The sequence below is a fragment of the Schistocerca nitens genome, chromosome 2, assembly GCF_023898315.1.
Source record: "Schistocerca nitens isolate TAMUIC-IGC-003100 chromosome 2, iqSchNite1.1, whole genome shotgun sequence".
Lineage (NCBI taxonomy): Eukaryota > Metazoa > Arthropoda > Insecta > Orthoptera > Acrididae > Schistocerca > Schistocerca nitens.
In genome coordinates, this window is record NC_064615.1 from 942,029,791 (window position 1) to 942,051,196 (window position 21,406).

Sequence of the window (21,406 nt, forward strand, 5' to 3'; positions counted from 1 at the left end):
TGAGTGCAGCAGTGTGGCGTTTCATTTTTTAAAATATGGCTAATGTCTGTAAATAAGCTACATCTGTCTCAAAAGAACGTGAAGAGTGCTAGTACTGTGCACTGTCATCAGTTATTGGAACTGCCAGACAAGGGAAATGAAGGGAATATATGAGATGAAGCATTGCCGCAAAAGTTAAAAAAACGCTTTAACTTTGTGACACCGCTTTCCTTCTCCCACTATCGAGTAGCATCAGAAGGAACCACAACCTTTGAATCAAACATACCGTTCTTTATTTTTTCATGGTCAGACGTGTTTATTACGAAAATATGTAGACGTTCCAAATATGGTTTATTATAAGACTTCGGTGTATACCGGTTATGCCAATTAGGTTATGAGCAAATACAGGGTCAGTTACAGGGTGAAAGTAGATGCTGTTTTCTGCTATATGATGCATGGATAAAATTTGTGTGAGACTAAGCAAGTATTATTTAATTAATGAAAGACATATTTGTGATTTCACAGCAGCTTACTTTATTGTAACAATAGTGAAAATTAGTGCAATACTGGCAGAATATTCAGATAATCAGATTCCAGTACTAAAAACTTCAGAGCTCTTTAAACACTTACTTAGAGAATTTGAGAAAGAAAGTAACAAGGTTTCTGGTGCAAGTATTATTTCAGACTGAGTGTAGCTTTCAATAAAGGAAATTATTTATATCACAGTGTCTTTTTATTGCACTTGCACAAAACATACCTTCAAAATGCGGCATTGAATAAATGTAGCATTGCGTAGTATTTGGGATGCGAGACTGAAGACATTACCTTTTAAATTAGTCTTCAGGGCATCGTAAATAGAATCCAACATATAACACTAAAACTCTGAAATTGCACTTTTCAGAACATCGTATACACCAAAATATTGGAAAGATTTAATCGCCAGATTTCAAATACCGAAGTGTCATATCTAGTTTTAGTTGAGCTAGAACTGCATCTTTAAAGGGAGTATCGGATTTCTTAACAGAGCTCATATCGCACCTCTAAAAGTACTCGAAATAAGCTTTCGTTATCTGAAACTGTTTCACGTATGAGTCTTCGGCTTTAAATACTCAAGATAATTAGTGGTGGCCCTGAAAAGCAAGATTACAAACACTGTGTTTTGCTGAATTTATTTGAACTTGTGCTGACATACGTTAACTAATTTTCAATGTCTGACAGTTATCATATGTGTGAAAGATAAAGTTTAGATTTATATTCCGAACACTTAAAGCACTGAAAGTGGACACGCGTAATAGCCACATTTGCAAACTGCTTCATGTAACAGAATCACCGAACTACTGGCATGAAAACGCCAGTAAGCAATAGTAATAATGTGTAGACAGCAAATACCCACCTACCACAACCAAAAAGCGAATCACCACAGTAACTTTAAGCATAAGATACATCAGCCTTCTCACTTGAACGAAATATTTTATGGGATTATAATTCACACCTAAAATTTCCGATAATGATTTTGCCTACTTGTGGTTTCCGCTAAACCTGCACTTTCGGTCCATAGATTCCTAACTATATCACGATTATGATATTTTTATCCTCAGGATGCCATAAACTCACTCTTTCTTGATTCAAAAAAAGTTGAACCACTGAAGTGCAGTGATTGACAATTTCGTTAGACTGGGTGCACGATATGGAAAGAGAGGAAAAAATAGGCAAAGTAGAAAATTATCTGACGCATGGAAACGGTTACTTTCGGGCAAAGCAAGGGCCACAAACCATTATCCTTTTCAACTTGTTGCTGATTTACAGTTGCCAGTAACTGTCAGGCATGTACGACAAAATTTTGTGACCTGACAAATATCTAACATTCAAGAAACGACTGCAGAAACCTGCAATAACACCCAAACATAAACAGGCTAGATTGAAATTTGCTGAAAAATATATATCATGGACTTCAGAATGGAATAAGGTGACCCTCAGTGGTGACAAGAAGTTCAGTTTTTGATGGGCTGGATGAATTACAATATTGTTGGTGTGATTTGAGAACAGAACAGCAGGTAACAATAGCAGAAATTTTGGTGGTAGAAGATTTATGACTTAGGCAGCCTTCTGCGCTAAAGGCAAATTGTGCATTACTTGGCTGGACACTAGAATGAACTCTAACAGGTACACTGAGATGTTGGAGACGGAAGTGATTAGAATTTATGACAGCCTAAGGGACGAAATCCTAATGTTTTAACAAGATACATGATACATTGTGCATGTTTATGGTACAACCAAAAAGTGTTTTGAAGATAAAGACATCGATGACCTGCCCTAGCCTGCACGTAGCCCGGATTTGAGCCCCATGGAAAGCCTTTTAGGAACATTTCCAAGATGTGTTTATTACGATGGAAGCTAATTAGAGGCCGTATGTAAGCTGGAATGAGTGATATGAGAAGAGTGAGGGACAGTTTCATGTAGAACTACAAACCTTAACCAAATCAATGCCGAAGAGAATTTCTGACGTAATTAAGAATAACAGAGTTTGGAAAAAGTAGTAACAATGCAATAATACGACACGACAGTGAGGACCGTTACGCCAATTTCCATCCAAGAGATGCTAAACCTTATTTTGTTACTCGTGTTACGAAAGAAATTATGTAATTCCGTCGCGATTGTTTATGTCTTACATGTATCTACTACCTTCATAATAAACTCGATACATGTTGTTCCAGATACTGCAAATTACTTCCGTGGTATCCCTGCTTTTATACTGACGTCCTTTAGTGGTGCACTTGAGGCTTGAGGTACCTTTGGTGTTGTTGATTTCCGCCAATCAGTGCGCGTCCTAAATGTCTAATCCCCCACCCCTTTCCAATTTTCGCAAATAAGCAGAAAGTAATAGACACCTTGTATAAATATTTGTGTAACTGCTTATCAAAAGAAGATAGGAACATAATTTTGTGTGTGTCTTCAACGCTTTCCATTATGGTGAACAAATCGTTTTCGAAGCTTATTTATATGACTTATTTGTACGATTTGTTCATAACAGCAAAGGAAAATATGTATTTAAGACAGTTTCAACAAAGAAAATACGTACATTCATCCATTAAGAGTAAATAATTTGTAACATCTGTTCGGGAGTGGAATGGTAGAGAGATAGTATGGTTGTGGTTCGATGAACCCTCTGCCAAGCATTTAAATGTGAATTGCAGAGTAATCATGTGGATGTAGATGTAGACCTACATGGAATGGGCTTTCACAGAAATAAATTATGCTGCTGTGATTTAAGTTTGGGGAATACTTTTACGTGTATTAAGACTATAATAATCTCTTGTCAATATGCCCTCAGCAGGCATTTCTACTGCCCATTAGACGAAGTCCATCTAGTCTGCATATGGTCAGCCACATTCCAGTTCGTTGGCTTACCAATATCTGTCGGGCTGGATCCAGTTAAACCAGGATTAGTTGGGATCAGGAGAATTCTACCATTTACAAGGGTCTATCTTGACTTGTAAACTTTTCGTGACGTTTGGATGAAAATAATAGTAACGAGAGTAGTTATCCAGGAAGTGACAGCAAGTAGGAACGTACTGCAGTATTATCATGAATGAACAACTGCAGCTCAGTAATACGTTGATGGCTTCAAGTTCTCCTTATTCATGGCCCTTAACAGCTGTTAACAAACTGCGCACTCTGTGTGGAGGATGTCATTTTCCTCAAACACACTCTCTTATGTCACTTATGCAGCGATATATGTTTAGAGTACAGTCCAGTTGTCACATCGTAATGAAAGTCATCCAATACGGATAACTCTTTTAGATGTCATGTTTTATTTTACACCATCAGAGTTTTTGTTTACAGTCTAAATCAATTTGGTAACTACGTACTACTTCTCATATTCTTGAAGCAACAGTCTCTGTTCCTAAGATAAAAAAGAATTATTCATTGTGCCTGTAATTGTTCTAACGAAGTTATGTGTTTTATAGAATTTCTGTTGTAATGTACTTTACGACAATGGCTTTTAAATAACTTGATTATCATTATGTAATACGTAAAATATTTCGCGTACTAGATTGCTCTGTGAAGGGTAGGCTTACAATATTTGTTTATTACACATTACTTCGTAAATTTTTAGGTATAAGCCACTCGGTACGATTATTCACTCCCAGTCACGCGCAGTTTCTGCCAGTTCATTTTATGTAAGCCGCTCAGCATGCTTTTGCACGTTGCTTGCGCAAAACACATCTAGTGCACTCTACGCCAGTGTTGCCAATTTAGCGATTTTGTCGCTATAAATGGCGACTTTTGCCTTTGTCTTAGCGACAAAAAAAAAAAAACTTTTTAGCGACAAAAATTATTTAGCGACTTATCTGCCGACTTTTGGAGTACTGACGACTTTTGAAGTACAAATCAAAACTATTTTGAGCCAGTATTTTCTTTAACAAAACTAAGATTTTAACTATAGAATGGGTACTACACTGACTTTGTTCTAGATTTACTAAGTTAAATTAAGTTCTTAGCAGACCATGTAGCATTGTTCAGCATTTAGTAAACCTGAATGTGGGAATTGCCTACAGAGTAAAAAACCTTGACTATAGAACAATTCATTATTCATTACCCACTAGCCTGTTATCGTCGATAGCGTATCGATCTATAATTCTTCAACTTTTGAACTACCTTTATTTTTCGAATTGACACATAACATACGTAATATCAAGTATAATAAAATACATTTCTCTCCGGCAACCTCTAATTTTTCGAAATGTTAACTCGCAGTCAAATTATTACCACATGCACAGTGGTAACGCAAGAACAATTCGGTGGGGGTATCTGAGACATTATTACGTATTAAACAATGAACAATAGGACTGATGTCGAGTTACCGAGTGAGTAGATTGTTTCATGACCTCTAGTTCGCCTGTGTTTTAATGTATTTTCAGTGATTATAAATAGGTGAAACTTATGTCGTGGTGGCTTACATAATGGATATACCGCAGAAGAAGCAGCAGTACGCTCAAATATATCGGGATGCGTGAGAAGCAGAACCTGAATTCAATGAGTGGCTGAAACCATTCTTCGTTGGAGACTTATCCAAGGCAAGATGTCAAGTACGTGCAACAGAGTTTAATGCTAAATTGTGTGATATTATAAATCATTCGAAACTATTAAGCATAAACAAAAAATTGATTAAAGAAAAACACAAACCACCTTACCTGTGAAAATTGTTCCGAAAACTACATTTAGAATAGCAAGCAGAGCGAAAGGCGCCCTTTCTTTATTTATTGCTGAACATTGTTCTATTTTAACTGTATATCATTTAGGTATACTGTGTAAGAAGGTGTTCTCTGGTGATGAGGGCGCTAAAACATGCAATTACATCCTACAAAGTGCACTAACATTATAACTGAAGTTTTGTATCCATATTTTACAAATCATTGGTTGAAGATATAGCTAACCAAAAATACAGTGTACTAATAGATGAATCTACAGGTGTATCAATATCTAAAATGCTAGGTATCGTTATACGATACTATAGTGTAAACAACCAAACTATTAGATCAGCATTTCTCAAACTCGCTGTAGTAGAAACTGCAGATGCAAGAAATCTGGCTGCTGTTCTTATGAATTCTTTGAAAGATCTCAAACTTCCAAGCACTAATATGGTAGGAATTGGCACAGATAATGCTTCTACAATGGTTGGAATAAACAATGGGCTTTTCGAACAACTCAAGAGAGAATATGGTTTGAAGCATTTGGTATTGATCCGTTGCATTTGTCACACTCTTCAGCTTGCAGTTTCGCACGCCTCAGTGAATACCATACCTAGAAACATAGAGTTTCTTGTACAGGAAACCTACAATTGGTTCTCCATTTCACCCAAAAGACAAGAGGAATATAAAAAGGTTTATGAGACAGTAAATTGTGGAAAACAGCCACTAAAAATTTTGAAGGTCTGTGCAACACGTTGGCTTTCAATTGAACCAGCAATACGAAGAATTTTGGAGCAGTGGGAAGAACTAAAGCTACATTTTTCACTTGCCATGGTTTAAGATAATTGTTACACTGCCGATCTTTTGTACAAGATGTATTGTGACGACTCAAATCATCTTTACATGTTTTACCTTAAACATGCTTTAAAGACGTACAAATAGCAATAAAAGCTTTTGAAGGAGAATACAATGACCCTACTAAATTACTAGATACACTTTTATTTCTCATGCAGTCACTTGGACAAAACATAGTTTTTCCAACTGTTGATTTGTTGACAACACCACTTCCAAGTGATTGTATGTACACAAATCAGAAACTTGGCTTTATGTTTGAACAGAAATTGTCTGAGTCAAGTTTGTCTGAAGAAAATAAAGTTTATTTGAAGAAGAGATGCATTCAGTTTAGTCTGAAACTTATAAAAGAAATTCAACAAATAATGCCAAGTAACATTACGATCCTGAAAAAAATGTCAATGCTGAATGTTGAAGAAACGCTAAAAGTGAATAAAAATAATGCTGTAGTGGATGTAGCCAAAGAATTGGGTTTTAGTGGCGATTTCATACACAGTATGCTGCAAGAATGGCATAATACCAACTTCATTAGGTGGAATAACACTACTAACACTGTTCGATTTTGGAGTGAGGTTTTGCAGTATAAAAATGCCGCAGGGGAGATTCCTTTTTCTTTGATTTAACAGCTAGCAATGACAGTTCTATGCCTACGACATTCAAATGCAGAAGTGGAAAGAATATTCAGTTCTATGAACATTATAAAAACTAAACAACGTAACAGATTATCGTTGAAGACAGTTAATGCTTTGATCATATTGAGAGACCAGCTGAAGAAACAAAATAAAGACTGTGCATCTTTTGACATACCGTCAGACGTTTTGGAGCTTATTGGAATGAACAAAAGTTACTCTTTTGCGACAAAACTGGTCGAACTGCAACATCATCTTTTGAGCGACGTTCAACCCTCTACATCAACTACAGTTCTGTCAGAGCATGAAACAGAAGAGTTATTCGATCTTCTGAGTGACGACAATGAATAGCTCACATACCGGTATGTACATATTTTGTAACCTAATTTGAGTTCTTGCTTTCTGTTGTTACAAATATAGTTGTACATTTCTAGTATATTTGATTACTGTGAGTGAAACAACAATTTATGTGTGGCATCAATTATGATAACATGTTTAATTAAACGTTAGCTTATTTTATATGTACGTTGTTGCAAGCGATTTGTCATTTAATTAAGACAATATAGCAATTACGTATGAGAGAATTTTTATTAATATTTTATCCCCCCCCCCCCACTGGTTTATTGCACCATTCACAGCACGAAATTTTCAGTACACCCCTAGTAAAATCAGTTTTAGCGACTTCTGATATTGAATCTAGCGACTTGGGTTTTTTAGAGTTGGCAACACTGCTCTACGCAGAAGTTACCTTAACTTACGAGCCAAGTACTTTCGTCAGTTGACAAGTTTTGTCTGTAAACTTAACGTTGTTTTTATCTGAATGCCATGACTTGTTATTTTATTGATTGTGAGGTGAACTTTGACTTGACAAGAGACAAGCGGCTTTATTCTAAAACCTTCAAACTGTCTACGAGCACTTCTATTTTTACGGCAGAGACAGTGGCAGTTTTGGAAGCACTTAAGTTTGTCTCTATCACTTACTTCCCCAAGATATTGATAGTATCTGACTCGCAAAGCGTTCTTAAAAACATTCAGTACAGTCGATGGAACAAAACAACCAACAGCTATATCTTGGATGTAATATCTGAATATATTCGCAGCACACGCACGGGCCGGACGATCCATTTCTTGTGGGTACCTTCCCACTCTGGTATCCTCTATAATGATGAAGTTGATGCATTAGCCAAACAAGTGGCAACCTTAGGCTCCGTCCTGGATCTGCACCTTCCTTATATAGAATACTTACGTGAAGTCAAGGTTCACGCAAGACAACAATGGCAGGAAATGTGGAACGTTTCTCAACAGACAAAAGGCAGTTATTACGCAGTGCTACAACCTCGGATTCCTTCAGCCGTGGTTCATGAGGACACATCTGGACCGATCCACAATTTCTACCATCATAAGACTCCGCTTCAATCATGCCTCTTTCCCACAACATCTACATCGGATCAACGTTTACAGTTCACCAGCATGTCAGTGTGATCCTGAGTCGGAAGCTGATGTCAACCACATCTCATTTATGTGCCCCCAATTTGACCGTGAACGGTTGGTCTTTCTGAAGACATTGCTAAGTATGGGCTACCATATTCGTCAATCAGCTTCTTCTCTTTTGTGTACTAAAGACGTTCGTCTATATAAAGTGATAGTTTACTTCATCAAGAGTACTGGTCACAATCTGTAGGTTTTAATGGTGTACATAAATTATAAATATGTCTTGCTGATGAAGATATTTCAGAATTGGTGTGAATTGTAAGCCAAGGCACTTTTGATTATTTTCCAGTTCAATTCAATTCAGTTTTTAAAACATTATGTACAAACCTGTAACAGTTAAGCTTTTTATTCTTGTAAATATGCATTTCTGTATGAGTTTATTCAATCATGTGTACATTGTAACTATGTGTTGCCGATGGATAATTGAGTACACACTCAAAGGCCAAATAAAAGAAATTAAAAAAAAAACGTAGCTTTTCAACGCTTTATGTAAAGCGCACGCGCGCTTTTGTCTGTGTGTGTGTGTGTGTGTGTGTGTGTGTGTACTTCTATAAACCAATGTGTAATTTCTAGGTGGTTCAATCTTCTTCTGAAGAAAATAATTTCATAACTATCGAAACCTAGCCCTATGTTACGCAGCGGGTTGGCTGATTCCTTCATTTTTTCCAATACTATCGCTTTACAAATGGTGTTGGCAGCCATGTTCAAGATTTTAAAACGGAATGAAATGTATTAAACTTATTTTGGAACGCTTGTATAGACAAACGTAGGCTATATTACAGAATACATTACATTTCTCACTATCACCAAATGTGTTTTATAGATCTTCACAGTCTGTATTCTGCAAATATATTTTAAAGTCTTAACGCCTCCTACTCCTGTTTTTAACTAAACTGAATACATGAATAATATACCCGTACTGAAAATACCATGAAAATATTCCTCTTTTTGCACAAAATTCTGAGTCAAGAATGAATATCAAGCAATCTGACTTACATTTGATTTAGGGTATATTCAGAAGTAAGATGTGTCTATAGAGCAACAAAAAATAAAAAAGGAGCTTGAACATACATGTGTCTGAATGAAACATTATAATCACACCTTTTAATTTTCTAGGATATCTATAAGTGACTTTGTGTTTTCCTCGAAAGAAAGGACATGCGACGTGAGCATGTAAGACGTTACTTCACTTCGTAAACTGCAGAAAGTATTCACAATGAACCTCAAATACACAAACAACGCTAAACATGTATCCAGGACCAGCAAGTAGTCTCGACGTTCACAGAAGCACTAACTTAACTGCTGTAAAATTCAGCCAAAGAACTGAAAAGAAAAAAGATCTGTTATAGTCTGTCACTATTTCAAATGGATTCCCAATAAAACGTCTTTTTCAAATTTTGTGTGTGTCTTTTGCAACGCTAACTCTATGATACATTCGTCGATGTCAATTTGACCTCTTGTTCCATTTTCAAACTAGCTACATTTGTTAATCTTACGTGAACAATGCAGATCTTAAATAACTTTTGATCGATTTCAATTCAGAGAATGTTCTCTCACAACTCCTTACAGAAACTGTGAGGAACATTCACAGCATCATAACTATATTGGGTAACCTTACAGTCTGTTGTAGCTGCGAAAGCTCGTAGATGCACGCACTCAAACTCTTCTCTGTGAGTACCTTGGCTGCATTTCTCATCATCGACGCCCAGCACTATTGCAGGCCTTAGGAAGACACATTTTAGTCCAAATTATGGAGCTAGTGCAACCTGTCTCGAATTTCAGCAGTTACTCTATCTAATGAGGAAACAAGTTCTCGTTTTAAATCGTCTTCGCCCGAAAAGGCTTCATCTCTACTTCCGCCGCCAGAAAAGTATCGCCTCCTAATTCGTCTTGGAGGTTCAACAGAAATGCCAAGTTCTTCACAAATGCTTTTAGCCAACTTAAAGCCTCATCTACAAATTCCTTTCGTTTCTCTTCCAACATCTTCTGTAAGGCATTTATTTTCTGAGCCCACTAATATGCGGTAAGACCCTCTGTTTGCAAATAATTTTGGGGACCATTCACTTCACGCAGCATCAGTTGCCAGCAACCCAAGAAATGTAGAAACGAAAATGATTGTATCGCGACTAGCAAAATTCCTGCGTCCGTTTGTGAGTTCAGGCTTTTGTCTATTTCTGTTGGCTTTTCTAGCGTTGTCAACATTTCTTTGTAATGATTACTGCATTGCCTCCTGCACTCCAGCATCTTCTTTGAACTCTTGCCTGTAGCAGCAATCAGAAGATTCCATCGGCGTGTGGACATTGAAAAGAAGCATAACAATGTTCCAATGTGACAAAATAAGTTACTAAAATCAGCCCTACCGAAACCACATGAAAGCAAACTAGGTTCATCTGCATTTGAACTGATCTATTTTATTCGTTGCTGCACACCTGCCTGTCTTCCACCCATTGCAGCAGCATTAAGCTTCCCCTCTACAATTCCCTATGACAAGTCCATCAGAGTCGAGCTTACTTAGTATCATCTCACTAATACCTGTTTCTCCAGTTCTAAAAGTTGCCTCTATTGGCGCTGGTATCACTTCCCTGTGGCTAAGTAGCGCAAAACTTTGTTTTGCCTGGAATCTTATTGTATTAAACATTCTGGTAAGAATTCAGTGCCGTTTTTAATATCCTTTGCCACTACTTCATGCTCTTTTTTTTAATAACAGTCTGTCCTATATGGAGCGTTGATTCCAGCTCCTTCCATTTGGTAAAATTTTAGTTGTGTGTGGCACTTGATATGTGTTTGGCGACTTTGGGGTTCAACATTTTTCAAACAGCTATCTAGTTTTGCGAATTAAAGTATTTTATGGACAGTTTGAGCCCACAGTAATATCTCATTTGTTACTTAGAAATTTGATTTGGGGTCACTTGAACCCAATCACAAGAAAAATCAGTATGTTCAAGTAGCCCACTTTTGCATGTCATGTTAACAAGTTTTTAACTCCATGTGTTTATATGGTTTACTTTATAAAAATATTAAACTGACTATGGACAAAATTGTAAAAGGTGTGAAATATGAAAAATAAGATCGCTTACCAACAATCTATACTTTGATGGTGTTCGTACACAAGAAAGTTGAGGCGTAAACGAAACAATTTTTCAGTGTAACAAACGAACCAAAACAGAGCCTCTGGTGGCCAGTATATGAACTAACTAACCTATCTATACTAAAGACACGGCTGCTACCTATCGGAAAATCATACTACTAACTCTCTCATCCGTATGTCTCTGGCAACAGACCAAACCTGTTTTTTCCGTTTTGGACTGAAGATAACCCTTAGCGGTCAAGTAACCATAGCTTACGTCAAATATTACAACTCTATATTGAACCATTTCCACTTGCCCAGTTGCCTTGAAATTCTGCGTAAGTATCTCTGTAGTCCCAATAACACTATAGTTACCTGATCTAATAACTATTCAGGCAGGAGTTTCAGTTTGTTCATCAGTGTTTATCAGCACCAGCATAATCAGAATTGTCATGCCTGGTGGGGCCGACATAGAGCAGACGAAATTGTGTGGGTTAGCCACACATTTAGGATAGACAGCTCAAGGACGAAATTTTTGAGAACATACGTTTCGAGCACAGCATCGTATGTTAGTAACACTTGGACTGTGGAAAACCACAACAGAAGAGAATTGAAGCATTTGAGATGTAGTGCTACAGATGAATGCTGAAAATTATGTGGACTGATAAGGTAAGGAATCAGGAGGTTCTGCGCAGAATTGGAGAGTAAAGGAATATGTGGAAAATACTGACAAGGAGAAGGGACAGGATGATAGGACAGCTGTTAAGACATCAGGGAATGACTTCCATTTTACTGAGGGAGCTGTAGAGGGTAAAAACTGTAGAGGAAGACAGAGACTGGAATATATCCTTGGCACAGGAGAACTGCATGAAACCAATCAGAAGACTGATGGCTGACAGGAAAAAGCTCAAGGAACGATGAGGAGGCAGGGCTGCACACGCAAGTGTCGAGTCCATATTCCTCTATGCCAGACCAGAACATCAGGACAGACCCAGAAAATGCAAGCAGGACTACACAGGATACAGCCGAACAACTCGGTACTGGAGACAACATAGATGTAACAGAAGAATTGTGCTCCAGATTGATTAAAGAAAAATAACACCTCTCAGACAAGAAAGGGACATCAAAGCACAAGAACAAGCGATGATAAGAAGACTCCAAGAAAGTCTCCCCTGGTCAAAGAAAACCATCTTAATGACCGGGAGAGCGGTGTGCTGACCACATGCCCCTCCTCTCCGCATCCTCAATGAGGATGACACGGCGGTCAGATGGTCCCCATAGGCCACTTGTGGCCTGAAGACAGAGTGCAAGAAAGTCCCCCAACATCATATCCAGAATTCTATTCAGACCAAGATCAACGCTAAACGAACAACACAGTCACTGACCAGTCACCATGTATGGATGTCCAAGATGACCCAATTATATTTTTTAAAATTTACATTTCCTGTCCCCCTCCCTTTTTCATCCACCTTACATTTTTTTGATTATACAGTTTTGAAAGTAAGTCTTTACATCAATAGTTCTTTAAGAGTAGTGGATGTAAGTAGTATCTCATATTAATGATCTGTGCTTTATTATTGCCATCCAGTGTGTTCTATGCTGTATAAGTGGCAATATTATAAGTACAGTGATTGCATATTGATGTACAATATGTATAAGTTACTTAATATGATTAAACCATAGTTGTTGTATTCAAACTCCTCCTACTTTTAAATTTACATTTATATGTTACATAAATTAAAAAGTATATAAAGTGACTCCTCCCCCCCCCCCCAATGTCACATGATTGTCAGCTGCTGATAGTTTCTACTTAGATATTTCCTTGTTTTCAGTAGTAAATGTTGATGTTTTATCCCCACTTTCAATTACATATTTAAATGGTAGTCATAATGTGTTACGAGAGGATTTGTTGACTAAATCTTATTCGGGCTGAGATAGTACAAGATACTGCAGAGAGGATTTGTTCACTACATCTTATACAGGCAGAGATACTACAGTATTCAATATGTACCATTTCTGTTACTCAGGAACTAATACTTGAAAGATTGTGCATGCCAGTTGCAAATGATTAAGAATATATACACTGATCAGCCAGAACATTATGATCACCTACCTAATAGCCAGTATGTCCACTTTTGGCATAGATAACAGTGGAGGCTCATTGTGGTATTGAGGCAATGGGACCTCTGTAGGTCGCTGGAGGGAGTTGACACCACATCTGCACACTCAACTCTCCTAATTCTCGTTAATTCTGTGAAGGGGGACAATGAGCTCTGACACCACATTCAATCACGTCCAAGATGTGTTCAATAGGATTCAGATCTAGCGAGTTGGGGGGGGGGGGGCAGCACATCAACTGGAACTCACCACTGTGTTCCTCGAACCACTCCATCACTCTCCTGGCCTTGTGACATGGTGCATTATCTTGTTCAAAGATATCGCTTCTACTGGGAAACATGATTGCCATGGAGGTGTATGTGCAGCCTGCAACCAGTCTACAATATTCCTTGGCTGGCCATGGTGCCTTGCATGGGACCCATGGATGCCCATATGAAAGTTCTCCAGAGCATAGATTAGATTAGATTTACTTTCATTCCAATTCATCCGTAGTGAGGAGGTCCTCCAGGATGTAGAACATGTCAGAAAAACAATAATATATGACAAACATTTACAACTCAAACAAATAAGCTAATGTACCATTCCACAGGTCCCAAGTGGAATGATCATCATTTTTTTTAATGAACACTATATGAAAGAATCATTTTACATATACTAATGCAATGAATTTAAAATATTTTTTTAAAAATTTATTTATAAGGTAATAAATGTGTAATAGAACTACTATAATACTTATTTACAATGAACACATTACTGCAGTGAAATTGTGCAACTATATATACAGACAAATCAGTTGGTTCTACTGAGAAATTCATCAATTGAATAGAAGGAGTTGGCCACCAGTAAATCCTTTAGACTTCTCTTAAACTGAATTTCATTGGTTGTTAAGCTTTTTGTGGCTGCTGGCAAGTTATTGAAAATGTGTGTTCGTGAATAATGCACACCTTTTTGTGTAAGACTAAGTGACTTTAAATCCTTGTGAAGATTATTCTTATTTCTAGTATTGATTCCATGAATTGAGAAGTTGGTTTCAAAAAGTGATATATTTTTAATGATAAATTTCATGAAGGAATAAATATATTGGGAAGCAGTAGTTAGTATCCCTAGTTCCCTAAATAGGCTTCTGCAGGATGATCTCGAGTTCACACCACATATAACTCTTACTGCAAGTTTTTGTGCTCAGAAAACTTTAGCTTGGCTTGATTAATTACCCCAAAAAATAATCCCATATGACATTATGGAATGAAAGTAAGCATAGTATGCCAGCATTTTCATTTTTATATCCCCTATGTTTGACACAATTCACATTGAAAATAGAGATTTTTTAAGGCACTTCAGCAGTTTTGTGGTGTGCTCCTCCCAGTTGAATTTATTATCAAGCTGTAATCCCAAGAATTTAACACTGTCCACTTCTTCTATCTGCTTGTCATCCTATGTTAGACATATACCAGTGGGACACCCCTTACAAGTTCTGAACTGCATGTAGTGTGTTTTTTCAAAGTTTAGTGACAAAGAATTGGCTAGGAACCAGTGATTAATGTCTACAAATATTTTATTAGGCGATCTTTCTAATACTACACTTGATTTGCTATTTAGTGCAATGTTTGTATCATCAGCAAACAAAACGAACTTGGCATCCGATAATGTTACTGATAGAAGGTCATTGATGTACACAAGAAAAAGTAAGGGCCCTAAAATGGAACCTTGTGGAACCCCATATGTCATTAGTTCCCGGTTGGATGATGCCTGATACATGTCTCTTTCCTAATGACACCCTTTGTTTCCTGCCAGAGATATAGGATTTGAACCATTTTGCAGCATTTCCTGTTACACTATAATATTCTAATTTACTCAAAAGGATATTGTGATTTACACAGTCAAATGCCTTTGACAGATCACAAAATATACCAGTTGCCTGCAATTTTTTGTCTAATGAATCAAGCACATTTTCACTGTAGGTGTAGATAGCCTTCTCAATATCAGAACCCTTTAGAAATCTGAACTGTGACTTTGAGAGTATGTTATTTGAGATCAGATGGTTATACAGCTGATTATACATCACTTTTTATAAAAATTTTGAGAATGCTGGCAAAAGTGAAATTGGACAGAAATTTGATGCTATTTCTTTATCTCCCTTCTTAAACAGTGGCTTAACTTCAGCATATTTCAACCATTCAGGAAATATTCCACTCATAGACGACTGGTTACACAGATAGCTTATTATGTTACCTAACTCAGAATCACATTCTTTAATTAACCTTGTTGATATTTAATCATACCCACTAGATGTTTTTGATTATAAAGATTTTATGATGGACATTATTCCTGCTGGGGTAGTGAGGGTCAAATTAATATTATGAAAGTTACTTGAAACGTCTGGTCTGAGGTATTCCATAGCAGCATCTGCAGAACCTGACAAACCCATATTTTCAGTAACAGTTATAAAATGTTTGTTAAAAAGTTCTGCAACACTATACACATCTGTCACCCAATGTATCATTTACTCTTAATGCTATTTGCCCCTCTTCGTGCCTGGTTCTACCGGTCTCCTCCTTCACTATATCCCATATTGTCTTTATTTTGTTATCTGATATGACTATCTTTTCCTTGTAATATATTTGATTTGATGTCCATATTACAGTCTTTAATATTTTGCAGTATTTGTTGTAATGTGCTATGGCATCAACATCGGAACTGTTTCGGATTGACATATAGTTTTCTTTTTGTTTTACAAGATACCCCTATTCCTTGAGTAATCCATGGCTTCTTTGTAGACTTTACTCTAACCTTGTTGGGGGAAAACAGTGTTTGAATAAGGTAAGCACTTTATTAGCAAAAGTGTTATATTATTCGTTCATGCCCTGAGCACTGTAAACATCAGTCCAGTGAATGTCTCTGATAAGTGTCCTAAAATAATCAATTTTTGGCTTATTGATTACCCTCTTGAGCTCAGATTTAACTGATTTTATATCCTGTCCAGCATTAACATTTAACAGAAGGAACTGCATGTCATGGTCTGAGAGGCCATTGACTATTGGTTTTGTAATATAATTTTGTTCATTAGACTTTTCTATAAAGATATTATCAATGGCTGTTTGTGAGCCATTGGTTACCGTAGTGGGGAACTTTACAGTGGGACTTAAGTTGAATGATAGTGTTACTAACTCAAACAAGTTCTTATTGGGAGAGTCTTTAAGGAAATCTACATTGAAATCACCAGCAACCACTATTTCTTTGTTTTTGGTTGTTAAATGTGCCAGTACAGCTTCAAGGTGGTTTACAAACATATTAAAGTTATCTGCAGGTGCTCAATATACACTTAATATTATGAAGGATTTTTTGTGAGCTGCTGCCAGCTTGTCTCTGTCTCATAGTATAGGTGTCATGGAGCTTTTCCCCTGGAGGATGACAGATTCACACCTTCCCATCATATAATGATGAAGGTATCGTTATTCATCAGAGCATGTTGAAGACACTCACCACAGCACTCCCCAAACACGCACCAACTCTTTCCGCTGCCGAAATGCTCGTGCTGGTCCTCTGGATCATTACAATCTGCCCTCGGTGAAACTCAGATAGATTGCATGCCTTTCCCATTTTATGCACAGACAGCATGCTCACTAATACTGCATTCACTTTGAATGTGTCTTACTAGCAGTCATTCCACACCATGTGATGCTGCTATTGCCTGGAGGGATTTGTATCGATAGTAGGTCAATGGTCATAATGTTCTGGCTGATCATTGTATGCCATTAGTTATGCCATGGATACAAGGATTTCATACTACTCTGACTTCACCTCATCCTAACATCTGTTTTTTAAATATTTGCATTGTCATGAAGTACAAATGTTTTAATTACTTTTAATACGTGTTTCATATTGTCATTAGGTACCTAATACTACACTGGGATCATATGCATTTTACAAATATTAATCAATATATATACCAGGGGACAGACTTCAATAAAGCACATGACAGCATAGTGAGAGAGGAGATTGTAGGATAATGGCAGAATATGGGATACTAAAATGTGTGTGGTGGAATAAAAGTGTAGAGTGAAAGACAGGAGTAGTTCTCAGAAATATCTGAGGTAAAAACAGGAATGAGACAGAGAGATATTATATCACCAGTCGTGTTGAGTTTGGAACTCAACAACACCATGATGAGAGTAACACAAGAACGTGCAGGAGTCACCGTAGAGGAAACTATAAATATTCAGGCTTTCAGGATGATGTTGGGGTGATAGGAAAGAGGGAAGACCTGGAGAAAATGGTAACTCTACTGATGGAAGAAAGTAGGTCCAAGCATAAATGAAAATAAAACAAAGTTCATGGTAATAGGAAGAAGAACTCAATTAGGACCAAACCATCTAACAATCAGGAACCTAACAATACAGGAGACAGATATGTTCATGTACCTCGTTATCAACATCAATGAACAAAATCTTATTGAACAAGAGATCGTAACGAGAATTCAAGCTAGGGGAATATATCTAGAAGCTATCTGTAACACCATAAGATCTAAGTTACTATCTAGGAAGGCAAAAATAAGAATATACCGAGCTATCATTAAACCAATAGTGTGCTATGCAAGTGAGACATGGACCCCGACAAGAAAAAGAACACAGAAAAAAAGCTCATCACTTTTGAAAATAAAGTTCTGAGAAAATTGTAGGAATCGGTGAAAGAAAATGAACACTGGAGAAAAAGGAAAAACAGAGAACTAAAGACAGTTATACACACTACCTGACATAATAGCGAGTGCAAAAACTGAAAGAATGAGGTGGTACATACATGTGAGGAGGGGAGACGAGAACACAGTAATAAAGGGAGTGATGGATGGTGGAACTGAAGGTACAAGACCACTAAGATGGCTGGTAATGAGATGGAACGATAATACCGTGCAAGACATGAAGATACTGGGTCTGTGAGATGAATATGCAGCTGACAGGAAGGTGTGGAAGGCTGGAATAAGTGAGGCCAAGGACTGGCTGCAGTTTGTGTGGCCAGCATAAGTAAGTAAGGGATAGGCCATGGAGACATAGAGGTTGTATTACTCACATATCCCCTCCCCCAGCCCCCCCCCCCCCCCGCCTCTTTTTAAACTCTTGTCATTTTGTTACAGTCACAAATGCGTACATATTTCCTGGTAATTAAATTCAGTGATAGATTTTTCATATTGCTGCTCTAGACTAATATAAGGCGTTTTGGGCATATGCCAGTTTCAGATTAGTGGTACATTAGTTCAATAAAACTGATTAGTGATTTACAGTCAAATCACACATTGCAGTGAAATAAATAATTACAGTTTTGTATGACAAAATTAAGTCGGGTGATGCTGAGGGAATTGGATTAGGAAATGAGATACTTAAAGTAGTAAAGGAGTTTTGCTATTTGGGGAGCAAAATAACTGATGATGGTCGAAGTAGAGAGGATATAAAATGTAGACTGGCAATGGTAAGGAAAGCGTTTCTGAAGAAGGGAAATTTGTTAACATCGAGTGTTGATTTAAGTGTTAGGAAGTCGTTTCTGAAAGTATTTGTATGGTGTGTAGCCACGTATGGAAGTGAAACATGGACGATAAATAGTTTAGACAAGAAGAGAATAGAAGCTTTCGAAATGTGGTGCTACAGAAGAATGCTGAAGATTAGATGGGTAGATCACATAACTAATGAGGAGGTATTGAATAGAATTGTGGAGGAGTTTGTGGCACAACTTGACTAGAAGAAGGGATCAGTTGGTAGGACATGTTCTGAGGCATCAAGGGATCACCAATTTAGTACTTGAGGGCAGCGTGGAGGGTAAAAATCGTAGAGGGAGACCAAGAGATGAATACACTAAGCAGATTCAGAAGGATGTAGGCTGCAGTAGGTACTGGGAGATGAAGAAGCTTGCACAGGATAGAGTATCATGGAGAGCTGCATCAAACCAGTCTCAGGACTGAAGACCACAACAACAACAACGACACAATTAGAATGATTTTACCCTTGGTGTCTCAATTGTATCCTAAAACTTCTCCCAGCCCCCAACCCCCTGTGGGTCCAGGGGTTAGAATAGGGCCAAGTTATTCCTGCCTGTCATAAGAGGTGACTAAAAGGACACTCACTTCTTTTGGCCTTTATGTGGTGGTCCATTTTTCAAAATTTTCTCGAAGAGTGAGCCAATTGGGGAAGAGTGCCTTACATGGTGCATAGTGTTTATCATGTGCTGAGGCCTCTTGCATCCTTCGTTGACATTGATCTGCACTTCTGTTCATTCTCCAGCTGTTGGGTGAGGTCACCCTCCTGGGTGCGTTTTCCTCCATCCTCTGTGCTTTCTGCGCTGTTGACTATAATGGACTTCTTAGCTTGTTTGCACCTGATATCCAGCATGGTAGCCAGTCCGTTGTGGTGGGGCTGCCAAGTTCCCTATTGGTTGTAGCCCCCTGAGCACATAGGGATCGCTCTGCAGATGCCTACGCCGTTAACTCCCCACGTGTCAAGGAGTAGATGCCCATCACCCTGGGGCATCGGGACTCCCGCCAATGGCCATGCTGCCAGGTGGCCTTTACTGCAGCTGGGTGGCATCCATTGGGAGGGCCCCTGGTCAGACTGAGTGGCATCAGGGCAGATGACATGCCATGAAGTGTAGTACGTCATCTCTTGCTGGTGGTCAAATACCAGCAGTCTCTAAGAGGTCAAGGTATAACTTCAATGCCAAGAAATATGACCCCAAATCATTAAACCCCCCCACACCCCTGGGGCACACCATAGGAGGAACACCAGGCTAAGGATAGGAGCGAAGCTTATTCAACCTGGTACCTTGTATGTACGAGAGTTGATGGGGAATCTTTCATGTCCATGATGCCTCAGTTTTTTGTGGAGCATCTGGAGGACAAGTTTGGGGAGCTGGAGGGCTTGTCCAAAATGCTGTCAGGGTCAGTCTTGATCAAAACAGCATCCTCTGCCCAGCCACGGGCATTACTTGCCTATGACAAGCTGGGTGATGTTTCTGTTTCCATCTCGTCCCGTAAGAGCATAAATATGGTCCAGGGTATCATATTTCACAGGGACTGTCTTTTGCAGTCTGATGATGAGCTACACACCAATTTAGAGAGGCGAGGTGTCCATTTCGCCCGGCACATCCACTATGGTCTGAGGGATAGTCAGGTTGCCACCGGTATCTTCATCTTGGCCTTCGAGGGTGACACCTTACCCGAGGTCAAGGTGATGGTCTACTGCTGTGACGTAAGGCCATATATCCCTCCCCCGATGTGGTGATTTAAGCACTGGAAGTTCGGCCATATGTCTTCCAACTGTACTTCCAGCATCACCTGTCGGGATTGCGGACATCCTTCACATCCCAGTACTCCCTCTGCCCCGCCTCCCATCTGTGTCAACTGTGGAGATCACCATTTGCCTTGCTTGCCAGACTGCAGGATTCTCCAGAAAGAAAGAAAAATAATGGAATACAAGACCCTGGACCAACTTACCTACACAGAGGCTAAGAGAATATATGAGAGGCTACATCCTGTGCATATCATGTTCTACCATCTTCCGTTCCACTGCGTACAGTTGGCTCTTAGAGCCATCAGATTCCACCTGCCCCCTTGATGGTGGGGGGCACTTCCCTCCCTGTTGCTCCTGCACAACCTACTTCAGGAGCAACACCCCCCAAACCATCGGGGATGTCAGTCCCCACTTCTCAGCTGGAGTGGCTCCTCTTGCCAGGAAGGGATCCCTTGGGCCACTCCCTTCCCAGGTTCCTACCAATGGCAAAGCTGACACCCTCCAGTGGCTGAAGCAACCACAGGTAGCTGGTTGTAGGGCTTCACGGTCCCTCTCAGTCCCTGAGACTGAATTAGTGAAGCCCTTCCAGCTTGACAGACCTAAAGAGCAGTGACAGAAACCTAAAAAGAAAAAGACCCCCAAGGACCAAGACACTACAGTGGCACCCACACTAGCACTACCTACAAGCTCTGTGTCTGAGGTGGAGATTCTGGCACCCGCTGAGGACCTAGATTTCGCTGGGCCCTCAGACACAATAGATGTTGATCGCACAGGTACTGGTGGCAGCAGGTGACCCTGAAGTGTAGAATA

The 21,406-nt window shown here is 38.7% G+C and overlaps 1 protein-coding gene across 1 annotated transcript in view; it reads right to left on the reverse strand.

Moving 5' to 3' along the window:
* Window positions 1–11,338, reverse strand: part of LOC126237265 (triokinase/FMN cyclase-like) — a 243,471-nt gene extending 232,133 nt beyond the window's left edge. The window contains exon 1 of the mRNA XM_049947192.1: window positions 11,221–11,338. The gene's annotated coding sequence lies outside the window, so the exon portion shown is untranslated. The remainder of the gene's footprint in view (window positions 1–11,220) is intronic.
* Window positions 11,339–21,406: the final 10,068 nt, after the last annotated feature.